Genomic DNA, 11,004 nt, shown 5'->3' on the forward strand with positions numbered 1-11,004 from the left:
AGGCAGCATATCTGGTTAACAACCCTGAAAAGAAATGCCAACAACATTAGCCTCTGCCCCTACATCCCTCTGCCTAATGTAAAATTAAATAGCTACAAATTACCTATCTATTTTTCTATCTTCCTAGACAATTAGCCCATGCTCATTACTGGACATATGGGGATACATCCAAGCATGCAGCATGGAGACAGGAGACACAACATGGCAGGAGTGGATTCTCCCAGACCTCTACTCCATTGTAAAATGCATCATTAAAGCCACAAAACACTGGACTAGCAGTGCAAGTCAGAAAAATCCTGCCAGAATCCAGCAAGAGGAGTGTCCAAAGAGTAAGCCAAGAGCCAACAGTGGCAAACAGGCTGTGAAAGTGCTGTCAAGAGTAAGCGCAGGACAGAGACGAGCGGCCAGGGATGTTTATTCATATGGGAAAGACAAACACCAAACCATAAGCAAATGTGGCTCAGCGCATTTATTTGCAATTAAAGCTCATGCATACATTTCCATGGATATGAGGTGCACCCGACTAATTAACAAGCCTGATCCCAATGGTGCACTGTCAAGAATAAATCCACAGTATTGCAGCAATGGGAGATCTGAGCATTAAGTAAAATATCCTGGAAGAAAATTCACCCTGAGGTTCTCTGGTCAGCAACAGTGAATAAGACTCCCCTTATGCTCCACCACAGCCATGGGCCAATTGAGGCATCACAGCATCAACCCCCACACACTCTATTAAGAGAAGAATGCTGTCTCAAATGCTCTTTAATCCAGTTAAGTTCAAGCCCTCCATTTTTGCAGTTTGACAGTAATGCTATATTTTTATTCAGTGCAAGATCAGAGGTCTGATGAAACCTCATGTTGCCAACATAAAAGTGGAAGGAGCTTTAGCTAATCCCAAGGAAAATGAAGTCCACCTCTTTCTCCCCACACCCCTCCTGAAAAGAAAGAAAATGCAAACCCCACATTTGACTCTCTTGGAAGAGGAAAATCCCTGCTGTCCTCAGATGGTTAAAACACACAGCTTTAGTGGGCTGCATAAGGAATAGCAATTACATACCCTTCACCTCTTGCCAGCTTAGGGGCTTTTTGGTGGGGTTTTGTTCTAAATCTTTGGGTTGGTTTTGGTTGGGTTTTCTTTTTCCAATCATTCTTCTAGGGGAAACAGTCTCACCCTCCATTAGAATGGGTGGTTTACAGGGGGAGAAAACAGGAGAAGGGAGTTCACAAGCTGCTTCCATGTCATTAAAAAGAGAGGGAAAGAAAAGCCAGGTCTACAGTGCAGTTAGCCTGGCCATATTAAAGGAGCAGGTGTTGTACTGACTTAATTTATCTGGGAGGAGACTGAGCAAATCCCACCAACCCCGCTGAGAAAAAGAGCTTTATAGGCTGACACAAAGCTCTTCCTGCTGCAGCATCCCTCTTCCCTCCTTTTCAGCATCTCCTAATTGCACGGCTAACATCCTCTGACAAGTGCCTCAGATGGTCCAGCAACAGCCCTATCACCCACCCTCCCTACCTCACTCCCCATCCCTGATTGTTACTAACACATTCACAGCACCCATCCCTGCAAAGCCCAGGCTGCTCTTGGTTACTCTCTAGCACAACTGCATCTGCTGAGTAACTGCAAAATACTCGCTTCCACTGTGCTCAAGACACAGTTGCTCAGCCGTTGTGATACTGCAGCAATGTCTGGCACAAGGAACAGTGCAAACAGGGCTCCAAAGATTCCCCTTTTGAGGTTGCAAACTCAGGACCCACATCAAAGCCAGCTGCTCGTCTGATGTTTGCTTGGAATTATGATGTCTGGGGGGGGGGGGGGAGCCTATCTGCCTGCCATGCCATGAATATGTGCATTATTGGCATAGCCTCCAGCCACGCCACAAGGTGCATGTCAATTAGAGCGTGGATCTGGAAAGCAGCAAGCCTAGGCAAGTAAAGATGGGAAAGAAGGTTATTTATTAAAATACCTCTTTATATGAGGTAGAAGAGGATCAATCTGGCAAAGTTTTCTTATAGTCAACAAAAGAGGTGCAGGTTCAACAAGCATAAACTTGGCCTTTCTCACTCTCAAATAATATGCCTAGAAGCCAGACCCATGCGAACCTGGGTTTTTACACCAAAATCAATCATTGCCACTGGGGCCACAGCCCCACCCTTGCTGCTGACCCTTATACAAAGGCCAGAATGTAAAGCAAACACCTCCAGCAGCTGTACTGTGCTTTGAGCTTTCTCTTCTTCTATTAGTAGGAGTTTCCTCTGGAAACAGAGGCCAGCATGGCAGCAGAAAGGAAGCCAGCACCTGATTTTGCCTGTGGCACAAAGACGTGCTACAGCTTCTCTACTGCCCATACCATTGCTAGCACCATAGCAAGGTAAATGCACTGGAAAGAGAGAGGGAACAGGCTCTTGTCCTTGCTGCTCAATAGCTGCAGAAGATGCACACAGGGTTGTTTGTGTAACCTCATATCCACATCAGCCATACCAACCCACACATGAGTGCAACCACTAGCCATGGGGAGGGTGCACAGGAGGGAACAAACAGGGTATAAATGGTGTTCTCTATCCATCCTCGACTGCACCCAGCCCTTTGTGCCATAGGAACAAGCAATTTATAGCATCAGTTTGGAGAAAGAAACTGCCCATCAGACAAGAATTACCCTGGATTGGATTATTCAGACTGAAATCAGTTTCTTATCAGGAGCAGAAGGTTCCCTTGTGCATTCGGGAGGGAAAGGAAGGTTTCAGGATAGCAGCAAGCAGCAAAGAGCATCTAATTCAGAAAGTGTTCAGAGATTTTATTGCCCGAAGGTAAACCAAAATGTACTCCTTTAAGACAGTGAAAGGAAAAGAGCATTGGGAAGGAGGAGGAGGGGTTATGGGGAGGGATGAGAGCAGCTGGACTGGAATTCCAGGGGGACGCATAGACAGGCAGTCACAAAGTCTGTTAATTATTTAAAAAATAAACTAACACAGAAAAGGACATCCTGGGGAGGAGGGGGAGGTAGAACCTCAGGGTACCCATCAATTATACACAAACCAGCTTGGGGGCACTGCAAATAAGGGTCCTGCAGGCATGCTCATGGAGACGTTGCAAGAAGCTGGCCCCATCCCACCACTCGTGACATAGCACAATACCTTCGTGACCCTCCATTACCCCTGGTTCATTGTGGTTTGTAACTTGGGTTGAGATCCACAAGAGGAAACAAATGCAAAGCAAAGCTTGGCACTAGTCTTCGTTTCTAATTGCATTGCAACCACATTTTCACCTGGCACCACAGTGAACTGGCCGCTTCGGGAGCCTCCCTTCATACTTATGAAGCAGTGACCACAACAAACATTTGGGTGTTAAGCAGAAGACAACTGCATCTAGGTCACTGTTTCCAGATCAAGTTAAGCAAAGCTACAAGGCAGGAGACCCAGGAAATAAATGTTCTTTAACAACCAGCTTCTCTGACCAAAGCTGGGCCCTATATGGAGCAGCAACTCCAGAGATGCAGATCCAGTTTTCAACAGGGTCAGGCCACACACACCACTCCTGGGAACTACACAACATGATTGTCTTGGCTGAACAGCCACCTATGCTGTTGGCTTTCAGATCTTTCTTTCCAGGAGCTCCATTAACAGACAAAATCCAAAACAAAGTGTAAGTAGCAACAGTATTGCATCTCAATTTTAATATTTTCTTACAACTTGAACCTTGAATTGATATCCCAATATCTTTAGTACAGCTCTGGTCCAGAACTTGAACCTTGAATTGATATCCCAATATCTTTAGTACAGCTCTGGTCCAGACAGTCTGAACGTCAAGCAGGGAAGAACCATCTCGGGTTCAGAAGTGCTAATCCTGTGTCCACGTCCATTTCTGTTGTTTCTTGTTATGATGAGAAAATATATTCTCTAGCAACCAAAACGACTAACTTCTCTCGTACACACCATCAAATAGCCATTACATAACAGCTTTGGCTTACAAATGGGTGGCGCTAAATTCAAGCTATGCATCTACAAGTATGAAGACCTATGACCTCTTACAAAATCTTAACCCATCCAAGTCATCCTAATTCCTCCTACTCCTCTATTCTTGGCTTATACATGAAGTAACACCTATTGTTCGCACTGAGCTCCTCCTTAAAACATACAGAAACATGCAGCTTGCGAGCAAGAAGGGGTGATGTGTGCTTGATAGAAACCACCTCTATAAATGAAACCACAATTTTCATGATAAATGGGCAAACAGGCAGAAACTGTCTCTGCCATAATGATTTATTTAAAATAAATCAATCCAGCTGTGGTAAAATAACGAGTTCTCTGCAAACACACACACAAATTCTGGCTGTTTCATTACGAACATATTAAATCTAGTCCCTCAATTCCAGCTCTTGATGATAATTAAATACACAAACGTACTGGAGTGAATTTGCTCCTGGTAATTTGCATCGCAGAAAATCATTATTCCAGCAATTAGATATGGTGCAACTTGCTTCTTTATGTACATCACAGATTTCTTCTGATGCTTTTGCATCACCCTCTAAGTAGTTAATGGAGGCCCCCTTCCTATTAATAGCATGATACAGTGGGTTCATGGTAGCTTGGCCTCACGTGTTTGGAGCTCTGCTTCATACACATGTTTGGGATAACTTTTGTCCTTGTTGCTAGGGCTGGTGCTGCAAACCTCTTGCTGCCTTTAAATAGCCAACTCCTTTGCTGGAAGTGGAGTGGTTTCCATTTGTTACTTATTATATTGGTCATTTGTTCAATTGTGCTAGCCTTGTGCAGTGATTAACCAAACAGTGCCAGGGCATCCTTCAGTTCAAGGCAACTAATTAGTTTGTTCCCCTCCTGTTCAGTCTATTTGTCCTGTCACACATGGGGCTGATGCATCTCTGACTCAGAAGAACAGGTGCAGACCTGCATCCATTTAGGTGAGACTCCTCATCCCAGGCCAAGATTTAAAAGTCCCCAGGTTTAGAAAGTAATCCTCAGTCACCAGCAGGAGAAAAAAGAAGGATCAGGAACAAGAGGAGCATCAAGGGGGAAAAAAATCCGCAGAACAGATTTGTAGGGCTAAGTTTTGCACAGCCAGAAAGCCCAGCCTTTTCTCCTCTAAAGGCATTTCTCTTTGAACATTGGTCTTAGAAGCCTGTGAGAAAGCCTTCTCTCCCTCTTGAGGCTGCTTCCTGAGCTACAGCTGGCCATGCTAGCAGCCTTCCCTGCATTTCAGCCTTAAACCTGTATTAAAGGCAGAAGGAGGTGCCTCCCAGCACCTCCTGATCTCCAGAGGTATCACTGCTGCTCCGTGGTTTAAAGATGGGATGCATATATGATAAATTTTAATTAATCAAATCAAGAATTTTGATACATATTTGAGAATCTATTTGCTGCCAATCCACATTTATAATAAAGAAATAGAGGCCAGAGAAACATCGAAGAAGAAACAGACAGCACAAAATGTGTCTAAGAAGCGACACCATCACCATGGGGAGCTTCTCTCTCCATCCAGACTGCTCCTGGTCCTGCTTCTTCCCAGCCGAGGACTAGTTTGATACTGTCACCTCTCTCACCTCACTGTTCTGTGTTGCTCCAGCTCCTCAGCTGTTACTCAAAGCCATTTCTCTCCCCTGAGCAACCTTCCCTTTTTGTTTTCCTTCACACTGTGATTTTAACTGACTTTTAGTCTACTTGCACAAAGTAGTTAGATCAAAGATAGCCCAGAAGTGAGTGTGATAGCCTGGGCAAGGAAGAGTCACATTCAATTCTCCTCTCCACCACCGACTTCTCACCTAACCACAGACACACTATTTCACCTCTTTCTGTCCACCACTGCCTTCTTCAAAGTCCTGTTCAAAGACATCAAAGATATGCGTTAAAGGCTGGAAACACTTTGAACATCATGATAGTCACTGGCCACTTCAAGAAATCTTGTCCATTACAGCTGGATGTTTACCCTTAGGTGAAACCACAACTCTACCATCAGAGCTGAACACTGTGTCCTTCAGCAGATGGTGGGGTTTACCCTCTCTTTGCAAGGGTCATGGTCAGTATTGCAGTCTGCCCCAGCTCATATGGCCACTTGCTGCGAGATGAACATGCAGACGTGCTGCAGTCCTCCTACAACCAGCCCCAAACCTCCCAGAAGGTTAGAACAGGAGGGGTGGGATATGGCCACCCAATGCTGAGACCCTCTGGCTACTGCTGGGGTGTGAAAAGGAAGAGGAAAAATGCAACAAAAGAATAAAAAGGCTTCCAGTCCAAAGCACAATTAGGAAGAATGCACCCCTTTTTCTCAGGGTTAGTCTTTTTTTCTCCCCTCTTTTTGGCCTGGCTCACGGCTGCCTGCAGCTCCCTTTGCTGGTTGCCTAGCAGGACTAGCATTCATGGGAATCTGAGGTACACCATGGATGTTCCCTGGAAGCAGCCTGCTATTTCCTACCCAGATGTCTTTTCTTTTGGTCAGTGTCATTGCTCAAAGAGCAACAATAGCACTTTATTTCCGTGGCACTCATCTTCAGATATTCTAGTGACAACCTTGCCTTACCTTCAGCTATGTTGTACCCTACATGAATATCACATACAAAATCCAAAACAAATCAAGGCAGCTAAAGTTGTTAATCCTTCCGGTCTGCAAGGCAGAAGGGTTGTTTTACAAAGCACAAACACTCAAGCTACACAGTTCTGCTCAAGTGCCCTGTAACAGTCAAGAACAGCTGAAGCAATTAGCAATGCCCCATCTCCTCCAAAAGGCACAAACTCCAGGGAAGGAATCAATAGGAAAACTCTACAATACAGAGCCTTTAGCTTAAGACACAATTTAGTGATAAAGCCTTTAAAAGACAAGGGATAAGATGCTAGACATGGACTTAGGAAAGGGCTTAACTCTATCCTTGCATATTTGGCCGTGCCATAGTCTTGGGCTACCCCACGTAAATAATATTTGTTTTCTTCATGAAACCATTTGGAGTCCACTGACAGAACAGGCTAAAGAACTATACTTATGACTTATTTATACCATCCTATTATGCAACATGGTAGTTTTAACACTGAACAATGTGCTAGAACAGACACAGGGTAAATGCTCCTGCAGAACTCTAACCACACGTACCTCGTGTGGTAAGGTGCGTGTGGTTAGAATTCTCTTCATTAAGTGTTTGACTGGGATTTGTGACATGTGCCCGTGTCCAGGCAAGAGGCTCAATTTGCTGACTCCTCCAGTCCCACCTCTCTATGAACTGTGCTTTTTACAAACAGGAATGGGAAAACGTTCTCATACACATTGGCTACATGACGAATGGAGGGGCAGTTTAACCTCTCAAACACCTTGTATTTATTCTTGTTAACAGAATTTGAGTGCAGGATTCCAAAACATCACCTGAAAGCTGAAGCCTACCCAGAGCTTTCAAGTACAGGAATTTCGCCTTCACAAATCCATATTTCACCAAAGAAGCTTGTGATTAGTTTATACATTTCATCATCATATAAGCACCTAACACCTCAATCACATAAAGCACTAAGAACAGGACTCAGAAAGATACTCTAATTATAAAACTGATTTATTGTTTACTCTCACAGGCCCTAGTTGTTACTTCCACTGAAGTCAATGGGAGTTTTGCCATCGACTTCAATAGGGTGGAGCAGAGCCAGGGACTTTTGTCTGTTAATTCCTTGTGGATCATTTACAGCTTTCCAAGCACCACTGCAAAAATAAACTTCAGATTTTGGAAAAACCACACTCACACACACAACAAAACACACAACTGGAGTTAAAATGTGTATAAATACCCAAAGAGAACCGCTGGCGTAATATCCCTACAGGATTTCAGAATAGCTTATTTACTCATTAAATCAGTAAATGACAGCTCCGTTTTTCAAGAACAGCTGAATGTGCATTTCTCTCATCAGGGGTCAAATGATCCACCATCCCAAATACATAATTTGCTCTTGAGTATAGATCAAGTCTCAGTCTTGGGCTCAGAGCACAGACACGGCTAAAAGTGGCCTTGATAAGAGATAGTGCTCTGGAGGTGCCAAGCAAAGATATCCACACAGGGAAGGGGAATATCTCTTCTAGGTACCTCTCTAGTGCAATCCAGTTGATGAACCCTAGATGCTCAAGGTCTTGATGAGGGAAAAAGAGCAGGCTACAGGAGACAACCAGCCACATGAAGTCAGATATTCAGGCAGCCAAAAAAACAGAGAAAGGATGAAAACTCGCACACCTTCTATTTCTTCCACCTTTAACATGCCTATCCTACCTCAAACAGCGCATTGACAAAACTCAATATTAGGATAGAGCTTGAGCATTTTTGCACCCTATTGTCACATATTTCCAGGCAAGATTCTTCTGAAACTAAATATTTCCCCTGCAAATGCCTGTGAAATGTCACTCTCCTGCAAATTTCCACCACTCAGCTGCTGAAAGAGTCAAAAACTAAAGCCCTGGACTAAACCGGGGCAATGTTCCTGGATGAACCTCCACCATCTTGCTGAAAGGATTCTCATGTCGACCGCTTGGGAAAAGCGGGGCTAAGACAAAGGGGAGCTGAAAGCCTGGGGCTTGAACTGAAACTATAAAAGGAACAAAAGTAGGAGCAACAAAACTCTACGGACTCCTTTGGCACCCAAGGAGGAAGCTTAAAACACAGCCAGCGTCTCTCAGCCTTCCCCCCCCCCCATCTTCTTCTAAGAAGAAAAAAAGAAAGAAGAAAAGACAGCTCTTAGAAACAATCTCTTTCTGTGTAAGCTGTTGCCAGAGTCAGAGAATAAGCCAGCATTTCTGTGCCAGCCCATTCACATGGCCAGGTGAAAAGAAACTCATTCCTTTACAGCCTGTGCTGCCCCACACAACATCTGCTGAGAAAGTGGGATGGGAAACACCAAAAAGGGGAGAAGAGAACAGCCGAGGCCTTCAGGTTAGAAGGGCAGGCTGTTCCCACCAGGGAGCCCCTCTTTCACTTGCAGACAACTGCTGCATTTGACATTTCAATGGGAACTGAGGCAGAGCAGGAGGGAGGGCGACGGAGGAGGGGGAGGTGGCAGAGCACACATAAAGGGACCCAAGTGAGAAAAAGCAAAGAGACAAGAATTCTGCATCTCTTTCATTGCTGCTTTCAGGGTTTTTCCCCTATAATATGAGAGTCGGGAGAAAGAGGAGAGTTCCTTTTAAAATGAGAGGTCTGGCGCTGTTAAAAACTTCGAGATGAATCAATTTTATGGGGCTTACAGGTCAAAACTCATTTTTTTTGTCAGCCCCCTTTTCTTGTGTTTTCAATGAGAAGGGAAAAGGATTTACATAAAATAAACAACAAGAATGAATAGGAGCAAACCCTGCCATGGGCACCAACAGTGGATGCTTTTAGAAAGTTACACGAATGTTGTTTCAGTGCTCAGCATTGTCTGAAGGTTCAACACAGACACATTCATCCCAGGGAGCAATTCTGGAATCCCGATCGCTTCATACAAACCTCTCAATGAGAGCTGCATGCTTTTTTAAACCTGCTTTAGAGAAACTTTCATCCAAACACATCAGAGTATTTTGTAAAGGCTTCAAAGCAGCCCTGTGCCATAAAAAGGGTATTATCTCCATTTGACAGAACAGGAAACTGAGGCCCAAAGGGAATCACTCAGACAGCATCCAGAAATGAATCACTGGTGAAGCCTGGAATAAAACTGGTTCCCTGGAGCACCACACTCATCTGCAGTGGATGCAGAAGTGGCCTTGGCTAAGTGAGAGTCTCTACTGGGGTTTATGGTAAGTCCAAATATGCAAACCAAAAAAAACAAGGCCTAAAACATTCATATCTACAAGTGGTAGATAGGGATTCATAGTCACAACAGTCCAGGGAAGTTTGGAGGAACCTTTCAGCATTGGGTGAAGAGATAAGCAAATGGCTGAGGTGGGAAGATGGTAGAGGAGAGCCCAGAGCAGCTTCCTTGAAGGCAATGTAGGAAGGTTAGGGGTCTCACTCTTCTGAGGTGCAACGTGGGATCAGCTTCCACAAATGGAATGGGATAAGAAATACTACATCCACAATTACTTCAGGTTTGCTTCTTTCTCTGTAAGGATTTCCATGAATTCCCCTAACATTAAGGGAAGCAAAAAAAAAAGAAACCCAGAAAGCTTGCAAGGTTAACACCACGCTCAACATTCAACACGTGCTGTACAAGTCAGTAGTGCCTTGCTATTTGCTTAGGACCAGGGTCATGCACAGGAGAGAGGCTCCAAAAAGCCACAAAGCCCTGAATGTGTGAGCAATAACTCAGAAGCGAGGATTACGAGGTTAAAATGCTTTGTGTTCAGCTGGAATCAGTCTAGAGAGAGTTCAGCATCACTTATGCTTTTGTGTGTCAGAAATTGCCAATCTTTGATCCTTCCTGACTGCTCCTGACTCAACATTCCCTCCTTTGTGCCCCTGCTCCTCACGACACACATACACACAAACCAGTGAGCTACCCAGTTTGCACTAGGACAGATTTAAGAGTGAAGAAACAAAGCCACAGGTGTTTCCCAGTAACATGTATGCATCACCTATCACAATGAGGAATCACAGCCTGCACCTTCCTCCTACCAACACATCCTCATGGCTTTAACCAGCACTCTCCAGGCTTCCAACCTCCACAATCTTCATTTTCACTCTTTTGCCAGTCACAGGCATCCACAAGCAGATTTACCTGAATATTCATAGTGCCCATCAGAAGGCATGGAGAGAACGTGATCATTTATTTTGGAGTGCTTTAGGGGCTTTGGTGGTTTATTTAAAGTGAGAACATCTACAAAAATTTCTGTCACTGGCAACAAGAAAATCTTTACCAACCTTTCTTCATCTTTGGAGGTTAAAACATGAACCCCGTTTTAAAGGGACTTGCATGCAATATGTATTTTCTGTATTTGTCACACCCTCAGCAAGTCCAGCACCATGGCATAGCAGGTATCAGAGTTCTGTGCAATCCTAAAACCTCTCCACCATGCTTGGAGGAAATGGCAAATGCTTTCCATTCCATCTTTTCCTTCCC

The 11,004-nt window shown here is 44.4% G+C and overlaps 1 long non-coding RNA gene across 1 annotated transcript; it reads right to left on the reverse strand.

Moving 5' to 3' along the window:
• Positions 1-1,731: 1,731 nt before the first annotated feature.
• Positions 1,732-9,741, reverse strand: LOC133265671 (uncharacterized). The gene is made up of 3 exons (XR_009742061.1): positions 9,595-9,741; positions 3,179-3,400; positions 1,732-1,924 (listed from the first exon to the last, which is right to left on the reverse strand). It is a non-coding gene; the product is annotated as an uncharacterized LOC133265671 (long non-coding RNA).
• Between the last annotated feature and the right edge of the window lie 1,263 nt (positions 9,742-11,004).

The sequence above is a fragment of the Pezoporus flaviventris genome, unplaced genomic scaffold (genome assembly GCF_033815535.1).
Source record: "Pezoporus flaviventris isolate CSIRO_AGI_PZ_B2104156 unplaced genomic scaffold, CSIRO_AGI_Pfla_v1 ptg000006l, whole genome shotgun sequence".
Lineage (NCBI taxonomy): Eukaryota > Metazoa > Chordata > Aves > Psittaciformes > Psittacidae > Pezoporus > Pezoporus flaviventris.